The sequence below is a fragment of the Strigops habroptila genome, chromosome 8, assembly GCF_004027225.2.
Source record: "Strigops habroptila isolate Jane chromosome 8, bStrHab1.2.pri, whole genome shotgun sequence".
NCBI lineage: Eukaryota > Metazoa > Chordata > Aves > Psittaciformes > Psittacidae > Strigops > Strigops habroptila.
Genome location: NC_044284.2, coordinates 30,987,841 through 31,006,264, shown reverse-complemented (window position 1 = coordinate 31,006,264; position 18,424 = coordinate 30,987,841). Strand labels below are relative to the sequence as shown.

General features: G+C 39.6%; 1 protein-coding gene across 8 annotated transcripts in view; it reads right to left on the bottom strand.

Moving 5' to 3' along the window:
* The window catches only part of NLGN1 (neuroligin 1), a 406,008-nt gene extending 399,593 nt beyond the window's left edge, over window positions 1–6,415 (bottom strand). For 5 of the 8 annotated variants that reach the window (XM_030495209.1, XM_030495216.1, XM_030495218.1 and 2 more), the window contains exon 1: window positions 5,594–6,415. The gene's annotated coding sequence lies outside the window, so the exon portion shown is untranslated. Of the gene's footprint in view, window positions 1–4,503; window positions 4,557–5,593 lie in introns of those variants that run through there. The other 3 variants (XM_030495214.1, XM_030495211.1, XM_030495213.1) reach the window with 3 other exon arrangements.
* Between the last annotated feature and the right edge of the window lie 12,009 nt (window positions 6,416–18,424).

Genomic DNA, 18,424 nt, shown 5'->3' with positions numbered 1-18,424 from the left:
ATCTTATAGTTGGGCTTACATTATTTTACTGAAATGCACAAATCGAAATGATTTCCTTTCCCTGTGTTTCTCCCCTCTATATAGTATATGAAATTGGTCCTCTCAGTATATGAAGTTAGCAAACCGATTAACAATATAGCTGATCAAGTTCTTCTACTTTCTTCTTGTGTAATATAAAGTCATATTAGAAGTCCTGTGTTCTCAGCTTATCAACAATAATAAAGACGACTAAAAAGTAAAATCACAGTTTTCCACTGCTTTAGCCCTAGTGCAACTCCACTGAGCTGGACAGACTCAGGTGGACTTTGGACTGCATTTTCACAGTGGCATTTCAGGACTGAACATGGCTACTTGTGTTTGCAACACAGCTTTACAGATAATGAGGCATTTATTATGCTCAATTAGTAGCAATTTATCATCACTAAAGTCAATGTATCATCTTTTCTGATACATCATCATTCTAGCGTCTTTCTTCCTAACTTCAGCCCTCTCATCTTTTCCATGCTCCTTTTCCTACTGTGCAGGTGGCTTGTCCAGCCTCTTCCACCACAGCGAAAATTAGCTGAAAACCTCCCTCAAAACAGTCGCTCTCCTGAAGCACAGTGCTTTTTTCTCTGGTGGGAAATGGTGGAATCTGTTCCAAAGAATTCACGTTGATAAAACTACTACAAAATTTCATTTTAGAAATATACCTTGAGGTAGATGCATACTTTAAAAAAACAGCACACAAACCTCATGCACAGGTATTGCTGTGTCCTAGCAAGTTGCAGAAATCAATCTGACATCTGGTATCAAACTAATATGATCATTTCCATAACTAAAACTGGTCTCTTGTGAAACCTTAATCCTATTTATGACAAAACCATAATCTTAACCATTTGGATACACAACAGATTTCTGGCAATCACTCCTCTCTGCCACATGGATCTCCACAGACAAATGTTCAGAGCTAAAGCTTGGACCACCAATACATGGAACCAAAGAGAAATCTCTCTAGCTGTCAGAAGTAGTAAGCTCTTACCCTGTGCACCGAAAAGCTGCAAAGTGAGACATCCATCTAGTTTACCAACTTGTCACATGAGAAAGTACATGACCTATACAAGGGTGCAATTTTAGTCTGGTCTTCTAAAGCAGCAAGACCTACACAACAATGCTTTGTGTGCACTTCTACCAGTTTTTTAATCGGTTGGTGATTTCAGTCCAAACTATCTCAGGAACATGCAAATTTGCTGAAAGTAAGTGACAAAACAGGCATGAGGAGCTTTGCAAGACTCTGGTTACGCATCTCAACAGAAAAGCAAAAAAAGAAAATCTGCAATACATTACTGTACATGAGAAAGATGAACATCAACAGCTCTCATCAGTGTTTCAACTGGAGAAGAGTTTCACTCTACAAGACAAATCTTTGGGAAAGCATCTTTCATTAGTTCTGGCGTTTCTGAACAAATATGAATACCAATCTATATGGTCACAACTTCAGCATACTTTCTTGAGCTCAGTCTTCTGACTGTGATGACACTGCAAGGGTGTAAAATAACAAAATTTGTCCACATATTGCACTTGGGTGCTCTGAACCTCCTACTCTTGCAGATGGAGGTGTGCATCACAGCATGGATCTCATGGTGTCCTGGTTTTAGCTGGGATATAGTAAATTTTTTTCTTAGTAGCTGGCACAGTGCTGTGTTTTGGCTTTAATCTGAGAACAACACTGATAACACACCGATGTTTTAGTTGTTGCTAAGCAGCACTTACTCTCATCAAGGACTTTTCTGTCTCTCATGCTCTGCCAGTGAGGAGAGGCACAGGAAGCAAGGAGGGAGCAGAGACAGGACACCTGACCCAAACTAGCCAAAGGGGTATTCCATACCACAGCACATCACGCTCGGTATATAAACTGAGGGGAGTTACTTGGAAGGGCAGATAGCTGCTCATGTTGGGCTGAGTATTGGTCAGTGGGTGGTAAGCAATTGTGTTATGCATCACTTGGTTTTGGGTTTTTTTCTTGCATTTTATTTCTCTCTCTCCTTTTCATTACAATTATTATTGTTGTTATTATCATTATACTATTATTATATTTTACTTTATTTCAATTACTAACCTGTTCTTATCTCAACCCACAACTTTTTTCTTTTTTCTTTTTTTTTTTTTTCTGATTCTCCTCCCCATCCACTGGGGCTGGGGGACCAAGTGGCTGCATGGCACTTGGTTGCCAGCTCGGGTTAAACCATGACCCACAGACAGCAGGATACCAGGCTTGACAGGGAGCAGGTGCCCAAGAGTGTCCTGCTGCTTCATGTGCTGGAGTCCTCATTACTAATGGCCCCAGCATCTTCCAAACCATTAAATGCACAATACATTTGACATCCTGTACCATATACGGAACTTGTATGAACTGCTGTCAAAAGTAGGTAAAAGGCTGTTATCCACACTTCTGTTTCTTCCATTTAGGCTTATTTCTGCCAGGTAGCAAACATTTTGTTTCTTTAAGTATTTGGTTTTCTTCCTCAGAAACATTTGCAACTCTTGCAGAAGTTTTGTACCCATCTAGTGGCTACAGCCTGGAACTGAGCAACAAAAGTCTCTGGTCTGCTATTGATGCTGCTGAATCGCTACACAAGCTCAGATTACTCACCTGTTTCAGATATTTTTCCCATAAATAAAAATTACAATATTGATAGCTGTTCACTACTGAAAAGCACTGTGAGATTCCAACTAAAAGTTGGAATGGCATCAAGCAGTAATATAGGCTCCCATCCTGTGCATTAAAATATGAGTCTTATAATACTGTTTATCATCTGAACCCCCCCTCCCCCCCCCCCCAAAAAAAAAAAACCTCACAAAAGGCTAATTTAACAAGAACTTCTCTACCAGAAATTAGGTAGATTAGGTAAATTGGAGATTTAATTTGCCACACACTTTTGATCAGCAATATTTTCTATCCAGGCATGAATCGTTATGTTGACCCATGAATTCAACCATTTGCTTGCAATTCATTGCTGGTTAAGGAATTATCATTACAAAAGCATATGGAGGCAACCATCTTCAAATAGGAAAATAAACAAATAAACAAACAAAAGATTTACTCAAGCAATGACCCGCCAATTCAAGAACTAGATTATGCTCAAATGCACACACAATATAAAACAAAACGAATAGTAAAAAGGGATGTAGACAACCCTTCTAGTGAGTCCCCAAGGGAGTATTCTAAAAGTTCCTGATGTTCAGAAGACATTCATTTTAAAAGCTCAAACTCAAGTCAGTCCTCACTGAGTAACTGTTCTTTGGCCACAAAGGAATGACAGTGATTGTACCGATGGCACTACAGGAAACACTCTTTGACCCTTTCCAGTTTACAGAGAGAAAACAATGAACTTCCTAACACTGACAAATTAACTTTGAAAACTAATATTGACATCAAAGTTACCATCTAAATTGTCTGACTGCAGTGTAGAAACTCTAACTGAAAACATCTTTATATATAAATTCATGAGGTCTATGGAAATTTTTGCTTGAATAAGGACACTAGAATTGAAATCAACATGTCTGAGTTGAGTTCAACAAACTCTATTCAGTGGGGCTCAAAGAACGCACTAAAATCTACATGAATTTTATGAAATAACTTCTTAGATTTGGGCTCCATTAACCTTACTCAAATGCCTACTCCGTGGCTGTAAGGAGTTAAATCTTACCAGATTTTGCATGTAGGCATTAAAAAAAAAAAAAAAAATATGGTAACAATTTTTGAAGGACTCAGCATATCTATATAATGGAATTATGTTCAGCAACTATTGGTGCAATTAATGGTATGGTGAACTGAACCTGCACCTGTTCAATTGCTGGTTAATAACTTTGCACAGTTAATGATTTATCAGCAGCATAATGGAGCTCCAGCTGAACACATAGTGAGCTAGGCAGACGATACACGAACATACAGGTGTATGTTACATCACCAGTTGCAGATCATGTTAAAGATTGTCAAAGGCATCAGAAAGAAAACTCAAGGAAATGTAAGCCCTGTGGCTTAACTGTTCTCGTAAAACAGTCAAACTTGATTCCTTTCCTCACAGCACGTTTCTCTCTGTAAGAACAGCATTATTTTATTCCAGCCTTTTCAATACATCCTGACTGTAAATAATGGATCAAAAAATACCTTCCTGAATACAGAAGAAGGTGGAAATAAAGCAGCAGAGAAGGATAACGTGAAAGAGGAGCTTTCCTCTCAGCACCGCAGGAACACTGCTATATTCTGCTGAAGGACTGAACTCCCCAGCACCTGCTTGTTTTTAAGAGGATTTAAAAATCAAGAGGATTTAAATCCTCTTGATGTAAGAGGATGATTTTTTTGTAATCATCATGATTACAAAAAAAAAAAAAAAAAAAAAAAAGAAGACAGACAAAACAACCAAAGGAAAAAACTCACAAACCACACACCACAAAAACAAGAAAAAACCCCCAAGCAACAAAAACAAACCCAAAACATCAGAAGGCCTAAGTGATGATTACCTCCCGCTTTCAACTTAAGTCACCAGAGCAGCCTGCTTCATGGGTTTTCACTCTTTTCTGCGCTGGGGGATGTGTCACCACACCAAACAGGTATGTTCACGCACTATGCTCACTCTCACTTCACAATCATCTGATCCACTCCTGAATTTCAAGAGAACAGTGGTTGTCTACAGCTAAGGCACACTGTAGGAGTTCAGTAAACATGGGACCCATATCAAGAAAGCCACTTTTTAGTAATGGCACTTTTATTACCACCAATGTGTTCACAACTGGTAGTGCAATTAATTATCAGGATGAGGAGATATGCAGCAAAAGACTAACAATTGCCTTTACTGGAACACAATTCATTTATATGATTTATGGAGTTCTTCACTGTTAGCGTCACAAGAGCTTTTTCAAAACAAGAGGAATCATTAAATCCCATAAAACATGGACTTGCATGCAGTTAGCTGGTAATTGATATTCTCGCTCCTGTCATTTATATCCCAAAATGGAGCTGATAAGACAAAAAAATTAGGAAAGCAACAGAATGGGGGGTGGGGGGGTGGGTGGTGGTGTTGGGTGTGAGATGGGGGGGGGGGAGAGAAGGGAAGGGTAAGGATTAATTTGCTTTTAGAAGGAGAACCTGATTGTTATCCCCACCCCCAACCGCTGCCCGGTTTTCCCCTGGGGGAATTTTAACTAATTCTTCCTCCTTTCTTTAATACTAATAATAATTTAAAAAGCTTCTGTCTTCCAGTTTCAGGGGCTTTTCAGGAATCCTGCTGCGTGGAGCAAGTAGTGCAAGACAAGAAATAATTTTAAACAGAGGACTGGTATTTTTTAACAGTTACCAAATAACAGCCAAAACGTGTATAGCAAAGAAACTCCCAAATACAGAGCAGGCAGGGAGAAGGAATGTATATTTTAGTGATGAAAAGCAGGGAGGCGTATTAGAAAAGGCTCAGAAGGATGAGAGAACTGCACAGAAAATGCAAATAAATCAGCCCAGATTCTAGGGGGGGGGGGGGGGGGGAAGAAAAAATGAAGAGAAGCTGATGACAACCCTGAGCAAATACCTCTGCCTCAAAGATGGAAATAGCTCCCTTACCTTATCACTAATCCTCGTTTGCACCTGCTCTGCAATCATAAATACTTCGAGGTGCTTAATATGAAGCTAAATTGATGTCTGAATTTAAGAATTTCTTCGTACACCTCCTTTACAGATTCAAAAGAAGATTTTTAGCATCGTCCTCCTCAGTATCCATTAGCTTCCCAAAGAATTCCAATTTTCCTGGAGGGGGGGGGGGGGGGGGAAAGAACCAAACCAAAAAACTCCAGTATGTCTATGTATAAACGGGCGCTGTAATAGATCCGAAAAAAAGGGAGGAGCGCGGGAATCTGAGAGGTGTCACTACAAACTTGGCAAGCGAAACGTATCCTCAGCAGGAACGAGAGAGAAGGGGGAGGAGAAAAAAAAAAAAAACGGCAAAGCTACAAGATACGGAATTCCCAGGGAGATTTGGAAGGAGGGGGGTGGAAACGAAGGAGAGCGCAGAGGAAAGACGTACGAGCAACGCACAAATGGGGTGGCGGGATCTCTCCCAGGCAGCCGTCACCCCCGGCAGCAACCGCCGGCCGACCGACCGCACCGCCGGCACCTGGGCGCGCGGGCACGCGCACCCCCCCCCGTGCACGCGCGCACACAGAGCCGGTGCCGCGCACCCCCGTGCTCTCGGCCGTCCCCCGCGGGGATCCCCGGCGCCCGTGGCTGCGAGGGTGCGGGTGTGCGCGTGCCCGCCCGCACGTCAGAGGTGACGCTCAGCCGAGCCGCGGGCGCTAGAACAACGGTAGCCCTACCCCGCTGCCCAGGAAAGTTTCCCTAGCCTCCCGTCAGCCGCAGGGCGCTGAGGTTTGGAGTCCTTCCTTCCCCGCCCCCAGCCGGATCTGGATGCGGTTTAGCTCCACGCTGGGGGTGGGGTCTCTGCCTCCCCTGTCTCTCTCCTTTCGCCTGTCCTCTCCGTCCCATCCGCCCTAAGTTTCTCAAGGTAGCCCAGCCAGAAGCAGGCTGGGTGAAGACAGGGCGAGAGGCAGCTTTCCCTGTGAGTGAAAGCCCAGCGAAAGGCCATGGCTGCAAACACACGCTCCCCCAGCACCTCTTCCCAGTGGGGCTGATGGCCCCAGCTCACTCAGACCCCTACACACCACCCACAGTGCATCGGGTCAGGGAATGGGCCACGGGTGCAGATATCACTTCTCACTTCACTCTCTCTTCCCCTCCCCAGCCTGGTACATGTTTCATCTGAGACTTTCAAAGACCTTTAATTATTCCATTAATGTACACCCATAAATCTTCCAGAGCAGCATTTCATTAGGCAAACATCAATATATGGTACACAGAGATGTAAACAGAGGCACCAAGGGCTAGATAGGTAGAAAATTATACACTGAAGCCCTAACAAAAGCTAAAACAAAGTTGTTGAGTCTTGTTTTCCAGGGCTTTTCTAGGAAAGTTATTCCTTATTAAAAAAAATAAAATAAAAAAGTAGATTCCTAGTGTAAGCAAGCTCTAGTAACTAGTTGCAAGCCCCAGTTAACACTACTGTAAGAAGTTTCTCCTGTGAGCACTTTAGCGGCTTACAGCTGGACTAATGAGGGAAATCAAAAAGGTCACAAGTGTCTGAACTACTGGTGTTTTATAGTCGTATCATTTACATATTTAAACAAACAAAAAGCAGTTTTTTGTTTTGTTTTGTTTTTTTTAACTCCTAGACAAATTGGGAATCATAAAATGGCACCCTGGGTGGAAGAGACAAAATACGGGTCCATCCAACTAGGGTGGGAAAAGACCAAGGCAAACAGACTTCCTGGCTTACACTTGGGTGATGATATATGTACTGTATAGGCAGTGGGATTTATAACTTGTTTTATCTGTCGCAAGGTGCTTGGAAGAGGCGATCAAGGATGCTCAAGCAGATAGATGAGGAGGAACCTCAAAGGGAAGTATGAGATTCAAAGTGGGTCTTAAACATGGGTGCAGAGAAGACAGAATCAAGGAGAGGAGACAAAGGATGCAGTGAGGTCTTCCTAGACAAAGCGGAAGGGTGGGAAGAGGACAGAGAGCTTAGGCATAAAATCTTTAGGGATCCTTCAATGGGAAAATATGTCCTTGTGAAGGACAATTTTACACGCTGTTTTCCAGTAAGGAAACAAAAATCACATCCCAGCAATCGGGTATCTTCCAGTTGAATTTTGAGGACTAAAGGTGAAGAAACTCTCCTAACAGCTTTTCCTCTGACAAAAGAATTAAAAAAAAAAATAGAATAAATAAAAAGCAGGGATTAGTTAATGGCTGAGCCCAGGAAAGATTCTTCATGATTCTTCTATCAGACAGACTTGTTTACAGTACAAGCAAAATACCACTCCTGAGAAACTGGTACAAGTGGAAGAACAGTTTTACTCTTTAATGGCAGTGTTGGATGCAGAGCAATCTGGAAATCCTGTAGAGATTCCGAAGGCTGCACCTGTCTATGAAACATGATGCATTTTTAAAGTCAGTGTGACTAACAGGGGTCCAACCCAGAACACTTCACCCAAAGCTGAGAAGTGCATGAAAATATTTGGTTTGTTTCTATTTTCAAATCAACCAAAACCTTGATTTAGTCTCTGGATCAACGTATGTGACTTTGGAATATGCAATCTCATCTTTAGTAACTGTTCCAGTAGCTACAAAAGCAAGGGCAGATGCTCCCATCTGCTATGTGGCACTGGGTGGAGCAGAACAAGCCAGTGCCCCAAAAGTGGGTTGGCAGATGCTATATCTCTACAACACCTAGTTGGGTTTCTAGGAAAGGCAGCCCCCCGCACATACGCACCTCACATGGTGCTGTACCAAACTAGCATATGTGAACTCTTATTTAGACACCACTCAGTTCAAGCAATGGCCACTTTGAGGTGAGAGAACCTATGGAGAGAAAGGACAGAGCTGGGAAGCAGCTGTTCTATACAGCATGGTGCCTTCTGCAGTATGTGATTTTCAGCTGGAAATCTGTACGGTTGTTTCTGTGCTTAGGAAAATGGGAGATCAGCCCTTCACCTTCAGTCCCACTGGAGAAACCACTACTGGCAGCAAGAGAGGTTCTGTGCTGGAACATGCATGAAGGGAATAGGAAGATAAATGCAGGGGAGAGCTCTGCATGTCTGGAAGGTAAGTCACATACATTTTTGAAGTGATCATTAATTTCTTATTCCCATCCCAAGAAGCAGATTTAACCTTCTAGCCAGTAAGTTACCTACATAATCCTCACCACTGCAATATCTGAATACCATAAGAGCTTTAAACTGGGCATCCAGATGATCAAGTTCACAAAGCCTAGGTTTCCCTATGCGTGGAAGCTTGAATGTAACAGGGTTGCACATATCAGTTCTACCTTTCAGAATGAGGGTGATTTGTCAGGATTAGCCTCAGGGGTATTTCTAATACCTTCCCTTTACTTGTGGTGATTAAACAGGATTGAAGATATCTTCCAATCCCTTCGAACTCCTACATCATTTCCTGGGGATTTATATAGAAGGGAAAATGCTGTAAGGCAGCTAGTAGCTAATATATCTCACAAGGACAACATAAAGTCACTTTATTAATACAAGTTTAGCCCTCCCCAGCTTGTAATTGTAGCTCTGTGTTACCATGTGGGTCTTGCCACATTAACACTCAACCAGAACCACCCCACTGAAATTTATGAAGAATAATGGAAACGAACTCTATGGTTTACTGTCCAAAAGTCAAGGGAGAAGACTTCCACACTTAGTGTAATCATCTCTGCTTCAGTGAGACAGAGGAAATGAAGGTGCCCTAAACATGACAAACAGAAAATTATATGTACAAAAATAGGGGAAAGAGCTGCATAATAAAGCTGTCTTTTGTAACTGTGCAAGGGAGAACTGAAAAGGCTGAAAATGAATTGCAGCAAGGATGACTTTGAAGAGAAATTTTCAGCTTGCTTAGCTCCCAAATTCACACCCTCATGCGCAGTTTTCAGACAAAAAGCAAAACGCAGATGCCCAGGTGCTCTGAGACAGATGGCAAGACCTTTATGCTTTTCTTTTGGGGTTTGTTACTCATTCACTCTATGACTGTAGCTTAAAGTTTCATAATTGGAGGAGTTACATTAATGAGATAAATGTAATTATAAATATGAAATATCAATGATATTTCATTGCCAAATACATAAAAGGGAGTGCCACTTTAGACCTCAAACTATAAAAATGGCTTGATTTTCAAAGGTGCTGGGCAGCTGAAGACTTCCTGAAATCATGGAAAGTGAGGGACATCTTCTCTCAAAAACAATGCCCAACAGTTTCTTGAATTGCTTACACCTAAACTTCAGTTTCCATTTTCCCTTTCTTTCTTTTGACTATAAACATTTATTTCATCTTCTTTGAACAGTCTATACTAATCTCTAAGAGAAATCTTGTGATGACTCTGGTAGAAGAAGGTGCGGTTCCAAAGATAATCTGTGGGTTTTATCTTGAATAGAATCAAAGATCAGTCTATCAGTAATAGAATGGTTGAAATATTAAGGTGTTAAAATTTCAAGGAAAATTATATACTACTAATGTGGAAAATTAAAAAGCTTATTTGAATTATTTTAATCCATTCTGAGATTATTTTTAATGTCAAAGCAGATTTTATCAAGACTTAAATTAACATCTTGAGTAAGCTTACAGGGAACCTCAGGTAGCCAATGAACATTGTTATAAAGCTGCTTTACAAATATAATGGAATACATAGGACATACTATAAGAAGATATTCCTGCATTTAGTGGTTACTCTTTTAACAATGCGGGGATATTTTCTTCTTTCTTTAAGTGTGAAGGGGCCCTTACTGAATACTAGGAAAAGAACGAACGAAGGCATTAAAATAAAGAAAACACAAGTGTTCTAATATTGGGATCCTGAGGCACCCTGGGGTGATTTGTCTTTTTCACCTTACTTGAGTGATCTAGAAACTGCTCTTATTTCCATGTTAGTATTAAGGTTCAAAGATGACACATTCACACATGATATATGTGTTTCCTCTTTAGACTTGTGCAACCCATAATATTAAACAACAATGTCCTTAGGTCAGCTGTGTCACAAAATTAAATTTCCTTATAAAATAGTAGTCACAGCTAGGAAAAACAAAAACAAACAAACAAAAAATCTTCTTGGGGGCCTCATTTGTCTCCTGCATAATCAGAAATCAGAAGTCACAGATTTCAAGTATTGAAAACTGGTATCCAGAAACAAACCTCAAAGGTTAGTATTTTTCCAACAATGCAAATAGACACTTCATGGGATTTTGAAAAACTTCTAGATTTGACACAGTTTCCATCATGATCACAGGCAGCACCTCTTATACTAGGCACATCTTTATGAGTATTCCCAGACAGCACTAATCATCATTAATCAACACACCAGAATAAGACCCCAGATTTTTAGTATTATATTTTAAAATTATTTAGATTTAGCGATATGGTTGAATACATTCTCATCTCACAGATCTCTACGAGCACTGCTTGACATCATGAGTGTTCAAGCATGGGGCGCGATCCTGTGAGGTGCTAGTGATTTACCTGTCTGATTCTCACAAAGGACCCAGTTTTGTTATAAACAAACTTAAAACTCATATCAAGGCCAGATCTGATCTCACTCAAAATAAATCTTCTTTTGCATCCTGGTTTTAGATCACATAACTGAAAACTAAAGCCAGTAGCTAAGCTTTTTTCCCTTCTTCACTAATGATTAACAAGTTGAGCTGCTCATCAGTGAGTATCATATGGAATAAAGATGTTCCAAAACTATACAAGAGCTCAAGGATAAAAGACTTTGTCTCCTGTCTACATTTCTTGTCAGACAGCCAAACAATATCTAACATTAAATACATACTTAAATCATGCAGCTGTAAATCTCAATCAATGTTACTATCCCCCAATATGAGTTTGACATGACTTCCAGGTAGGTAGTGTGAGGACTCTAAGTTACATCTATTCCTGATACTTGAAATATCTTAATAGTCTTCTGGAGTAAAGCAGCACTATTACTTAAAGTACTTAAAAATCCAGTTGCCATCATAAGAAAGGGAGGAAGGCACAGTGATTATGCAATCACTTTTAAAGACCACCACTTTTAAAGGCATATGTTTAGCACCGCATGTAGTACTCAAAGACAAGGCATAAAATAGCTACCCAGGTTTAAAATATTATACTACATTCTTTAGCCTTTTCCCACTTTCTCAAACATTTTTAGTTGTCAAAAGTTTTATTTCCATATCTGAGACTCCTAGGTCTACTGGATGTAATGTGAGTTGTCATTATCCTTAAAGTGTATCTGACATTGCTATTAATGCTTTAAACTTACTACATGCAAATTTTTGCAGTTTCATCCTTTTAACAGAACATAGAAAAGCTTTGAAAATTCAACGTATTGATCTCCAAACACGTGTAGTGATTTCTTAACCAAAAGGATGCTTTTTCAGTTCTTCTACAAGTTGGCTCAGTAACAGTGCAATATTAATAATGCTTCAGCTTATAATTTTTCAACCTGTTCTCCATCTCTCCCATCTGTTGATAGACTAAAACTGTGTTTACAGAATTACTCATTTTCTAATCTTTTTTTAATTCATCCAAGACAAGTCATAGCCTTTTTTTTTTTTTTTCATAAGGAGACTACAAAACCCCAAAACTAGAGGCTCAGCTCAGTTTTCAGAGCTGTTGATTTAACTGTGAAGTAGCTCCATTGTTTTGAAAAGTGTTATTTTGGTTTCATTTTGTAACAAAGAATTTTATTCTTGCTACTATTCCAATTAAATAAATGCCTTTATTTCAGTTCACTCTTTTTCTCACCAAACTACAACTTGAGGCAACCCTAGGGTCTGTTACAACATTAGTAGGTAAGTGTACATAAAACCCCTGCAATATTTGATGGGGAAATCAAATCACAGCCAGTAGTGATCTGCATTGGATGCCCAAAGAGGAGAGCAAGAAAGAAATAATTATGGTGCTGCATCTAGTGACTATTTCTGGATAATCTACCAGCTTCAGTGCCATATCACCTTCCCATCCACCAAGACTACAAGGCCCCAGACTAATGGCTGTCTACGGAAGTCACTATAAATGTGCTATTTTACACATTAATTTCTTTGTGTGGTCAGAAACAGGGAAATGTAGAAGTCCGTCCTCCTCAAGACCCTGAACTCTCTCTCCACATACAGCATGCAGAAGGTGGGAGATCGTCATAAAGAAATCAAGTCTTCACAAACAGCTCTCAGAGCTGTAACTTAAGCCACTGTTTTCACTGCCATTCAATAGATTTGGCGGAGTAAACACTAGTTTAAAAATTGTTCAAGGATCTCAAGATTTGGCCCCAGATCAATGTGTATATAAATGACTTCATTTACAACTATGTTATTATGCCAGATTTAATGTCAACAGCCTAACGGTGCGTTGGATTTCATTTATAGGATTTATTAATTTTTATTTAATGAACAATTTCACAAGGCAATTTAGATGATTACAACTGTGAAATGTTTGCAATGAGGACCAGATCTTGCCAGCCTCACTTGCCTGTAGTGCCACTTATATCTAAAGTAATTGAAAACAATTGTACATTAAAAGCACCAAAACAAACAAGTTCAAAAACACTCAGCCTACATGAGAAAAGGAAGCATAAAAGATACTTCAGTCAATTCTGAGCCATACGTTGTCTCCATACAGATAAGTAGAACTGAATTTACTGGAGTAGACTGACTTACAGGGAGAAGCATGGCACGCTGATGTGAGGACCGCACCTTTGGGTAAGAATTGCCAACATGTTGTTTTGGCTACAACAGATTGACCCTATAGCAAACCCCCCTTAATTATAGTAAAAACATAATGAGGTCAAAGCTAAATATCCTAAAATCTCACCTTGTCACTTCAACAAATTTGAAAATTAAAGCAAGGGAACATTTCTTCCGTTATGTACCAGAGTGAACCAGAGTGGATTATTTACCTAAAAGGTTATCTGCTGAATAATATGTCTTTTTACTTTTATATTTTTGGTAGTAGAACGTTGCTTTCTCCTTCTGATTTTGGGATCATACTACAAAGCTTCCCATTTCTAATTAACGACATTTTTTAGATATTTTGTGCTTAGGGGGCTAGAATGTTCCCAGCACCAGTGCCCCAAAACAATTACCAGCATCATGTTCAGTTTACTTCCAACTCCCCTTCACCTAGCAATAATTATATTTCTTTTGTGTGTTTCAGAAAACAGAGATTGTTTGCCATAAAATTAACTTGACGTGATTCAAAAGGAAATGCAAAGCATTTTACAAGGGGAGGAGAGGAGCGAGGAAAAGAGAGCATGCTACAATTGTGAACAGACGCTTAAACGAGAATGGCGAAGACTTGTGCTTTCAGCTGGGGGAAGCTTCATTACAAATTCAGTTTTGTTTCCTTTGCTTGCTGCAGCACAATGACAGCTTTGACAGACATATGGGTTGTTTAGAATTGTAAAGCTTTTTAGTTTAAAGTGCTTCAGGAATATATCTAGCTGCAGTATATGACGTAGGCACTTTTTATTTAGCTGTATTCTGCTAAATGTAGTTTGTAATTGGAACACCTTTCAGTCCACACATAGGAAAATCTGTTTTGGTCTACTTTTGCGTTGCTGAGCTGTTCATGCAGCAGGTCCTACTGAGGCCATGCATTTTATACGGCACATTAGCATGCATTTCAACAACACCTGTATTATTGTCATTTATTTCTATGGGAACTGTAAGATACTTGAGGCTGTCCTGTCTCTGAGCAGACAACAACAACCACAAGGTCTTTATGTCATTTAAACACTCTTCCAAAAAGAAAGAACAAATAAGGTCATGCCAAGCTTTTTTTTTCAGGTTTTGTGTCTTATTGCAAGTGTTCCAGTTTCAGGTCTGCTATAGCGCTGCAAGGTTTTGCTTGAAAATGTCATACTCCGTCATTATGGACCTGGTGTGCGTTGTAGCTGTTACCAATGTTACATCTTTTGCTTAGTTTAAAAACGTGTTGGTTTGGATGTTTGGGGTTTTTTAATGTCAGAATTGTACACTTTGAGACAGATTCTGATTCCCAAGTAGAGCAATTTGCTTGAGTGGAATTCTACTAGATGATAACCAGCATGGCTGACATTAGACTGTGGCTGATTATGGGATCTGCAAACCAAATGGTGCTCCTTCTGGCTCATGCATTAGTCACTGCCGGTAAAGATGTTGCAGAATGCAGAAACAACTACATTCTGCAGATAAGAGATGGGAAAATACTAGATCTGTAAATCACTAAATACTGTTAACTAAACCAGAATAGAACTTGGGTTTTCTTTGCCCAATCCTTACTGGTTCTAGGATATAAAAGACACACAAAAATGAAGCATTCCTCAAACCCAACCACACATCCAGAGAAAATCTCCAGGAAGACAGGAGGCCGTATTTCCCACAGACTTGGTCACTGCTTCCTTCTATTCTGAGATGCATAATCTAACAGACTAAGAATAAAGCCTTTCCTTCAGTGTGGGGGGACAGCACTGTCCCCATTTTATCTCCATCCTCCATATCCACCTCCTATCATGTAATCTGTAACTGCACCCTTGAATCTACCATTTGTTTACAGCTGTAATAACAGTTGCTACAGTAGCAGACCATCCTAATTAATGATTCCTTACTACTATGTTGAGTGGAAGGTCTCATAAGATATCCTGGCACTGTTAACATCTTCCCCATTAATAGCTTTAAGAGTCCATATACGTCATTTAAATGGTGAATCAGAAGTTTATCCTCAAGCTACTATGGTGTTTCAGGTATTTTGCTGTTCCCTGGAAAAAACCTTTGAGAGCTGATGCTACCTTATATAGGGTGAAGCTGCCTTAGGTAGACCTTTGCATCAAAGACTTGATTATCAGTGAATTAACACCACCTTTGGAAGGAGGCTGGGGGAGGGGGGGGAGGAGGGGGGCTGGGGAAGGTACAAAAGGCTCATATATAAGAACAGTGGACCCAGTAGAGACAGGACAGATTAAAAAAGAACCGTGAGAATGAAACAGAAGTTACACTTTCTGACTTTTCTTTGAAAATTTAAAAATATCTTCTGCATGAACAAGAGTCTCCTGGGTGCCAGCTTCAGAAGTAACTTAAAGAAAATTCTCATGTCATTTGTGGTTGATGTAATGTAAGAATCCTTTTTTTACAGTATTTCAGTGAGATACAGGATAGAAAACTGGACTCCCACTCACAGGCAGACTTTTTTTTTTTTCCCTTTGCACACTTGTCAAAGAATATGAGTTTTCCTTTTAGAATAATGAGAGCCTATTCACAGAATTTCTGCGATCACAGCCTCAATTTCCCCATCCATGAAACAAGGGCAGTGTTTCGAAAGACTTATTAATAAAGTAGTTGAAAACACTAAGTTTAAATAAACATATGCAAATGCTGACTATTAATAAGAATTATGTGGGGTCACACCTCACTAGGTGTTTTTCTAGCATATTTTTTCCCATTACTGAAACTTTGTAGGTTGGCCTTGTAATTCTGGGTTTCTAGTTGAGCCTGCATTCAAAGGCAGAAGACCAGAGGATCCTGACAATCTTCTGCAATGCCTCTGAAACCAATTGTTCCCAGGACCGGGCTGCAGAATTTTCATTCTAATTTTGTTTTTAAACAATTTACAATAAAATACCTCATGAGTACTTTTGCCAGGTCATGGTTCACATTTTTCTCCCCGTCTCTTAAGAAATTTGTGTATACATCTGAGCTTTGATAACTAACTGAGGAAGATAGCCTGCTGTTCTTAGCCAAAAATTGCAGAATGTCAGAAATAGAACAGGAAGAACATGTGGCTGCTTCTGTCATTCCCAACAAAATCTCTAACATTTTGTTTTATTTAATGGCTTCACTTTTCGTAAGACGATTCAAACCCCTATAGGGGACCTACATTAGTCTGCTGACATTTTTCTGCTAGTATAATTATTATGTCCTTCTACAGTCTGCTTTTTAGCTGTGCAGAATTTCTCTCCAGCACAGAAGAGTTTAGTTAAAGACCTCAAGGTGGAAAACTGGAGATGCCAGAATGGTTCTTCAGCATAAGGAAAGGTGGAGGGCAACTTATTTGGTATAACTGTGCATGTGCTGGGATGCCTGGCAGCTGATGGCATCAAATAGCAGATGGACACAATGCAATGGAGAAGAAAAAATCTTCCTACACTACAATAAAAAAATAAAAACATAAAAAAATAAAAAATTGGAGGTGAGGTAAGAGGCACATTTGCCTTTCCTCTACATTCCATCAGGCAGAATATGATGCAGGTTTCAGCCATTTAAACCAAAACATAAATGCCAGTGTTTCTAACACAGTATGTACTGCAGTATATACCTCTGTATCACTCCATTAATTTCAAAATTGTAACTGTTTGATTTGATTACACCATGTGAAGGCCTACCCTACTGCTCTGTATTCAAAATAAGTTGTTTGGTTTTTTGGGTTTTTTTAAAGAAAGAAATAGAACTCAGTGGAGTCGACTGCTAAATGCTTAGAGGTTAAGCTTTGGGGTTTTTAAGGAAAATCACATCTAGACTCAGCTGCACTTTTAAGTCAAGGTTAAAGCTTGCCCCTTGAACACGTGTCTTTTTGTTGCTAAGCAGGTGCAGATCTGAAATCAGAATAGAGCACTTGGGATATTAAGAAAGTAAATCCACCTCCTCAGATTTAAAGACAATATTGCCTTGGTAACAGGTAACAAATGTGAAGTACATGGTTAATTAAGGCTTCCAGTTATAACAGCGACAAAACAGAAATGAAAATGAGAAGCACTGTAGCAAAATATAGACAAGACTTTAATATTCAGGTAGCTTAAAACACATCAGTATACACCTTTAAACAATTGAGAAGACAACCATGTAGGTCGGAGTCGGATGGAAACAATGAACAGGAGTCTGGAAAACTTAGTGGACTGAAGTGCTCTCAACAGAGTGAGAAAGGATTCAGAGAGCTCATGCCCTGTTCACTGGTGAGTGAGAGGAAGAGTAATAGGATGAGAAGATGAAGTTTTCTGAAACTGTTTTAAAAAGAAGAATGTAAATCACATCCACAGTTTTTAAACTGTCCACTGTCATTACGTACAAGGGTTATACAAAGCTGAAGCAGACACAGATACCAGTGCTGACCGCACTTCAGTCCTCCTTCCTCGCCAAGAGACTGACCTCACCTGCCTCTCTTGGGGAAAAAGTATAAGATGTGAGCACAAGGCCCAGTGTTATGGAGTTGGAAGAACTGAAACAGGGTGCCTTTAGTACAATAAGTAACCACTCTGACAGCAAGAATTGGAATATGAAAACAAACACATAAATAACAGCAGATGAAATGGACTCAGTTTACATAGTGGAGCAAACAACTCACTAAAATTAAACATGAAGAGGCCAGTGAGTTTTTCCATAAATATTAAAATCTGGACAAAACTGCAATAAAGGACTTTGAAAATCTAAAAGTATATATAACTTTTAAAAGGAAAAATAAAAAGGAGGAATCTCTCTCTACTGGTCGCATTGCTTGGATATTAGAATCCCATATTCATAGCAGACATTTCTAACTCACAATTACCTTAATTAAAAAATAAGTAACTTTTTAAAGCTCCATCTGATTAAATGGGAAGCTTTGAAATAGAAAATATTTCCTTCTGTGATACACAATGTCTACCCCAAACTACAAGATATGGATTGATTTTTTCTTTATTACAGAAGCATCAAATTCTATTTATTTGACATATAATTTACAACAAATATGAATGCATTCCTGTGTAGAGGACTAATACTAGGCATGTGTACCAGACCACCCAAATGTCTATTTGTGTAGCAGGAAGCTGAATCTCATGCCAAGCAGTGCCAGCTGACAGACT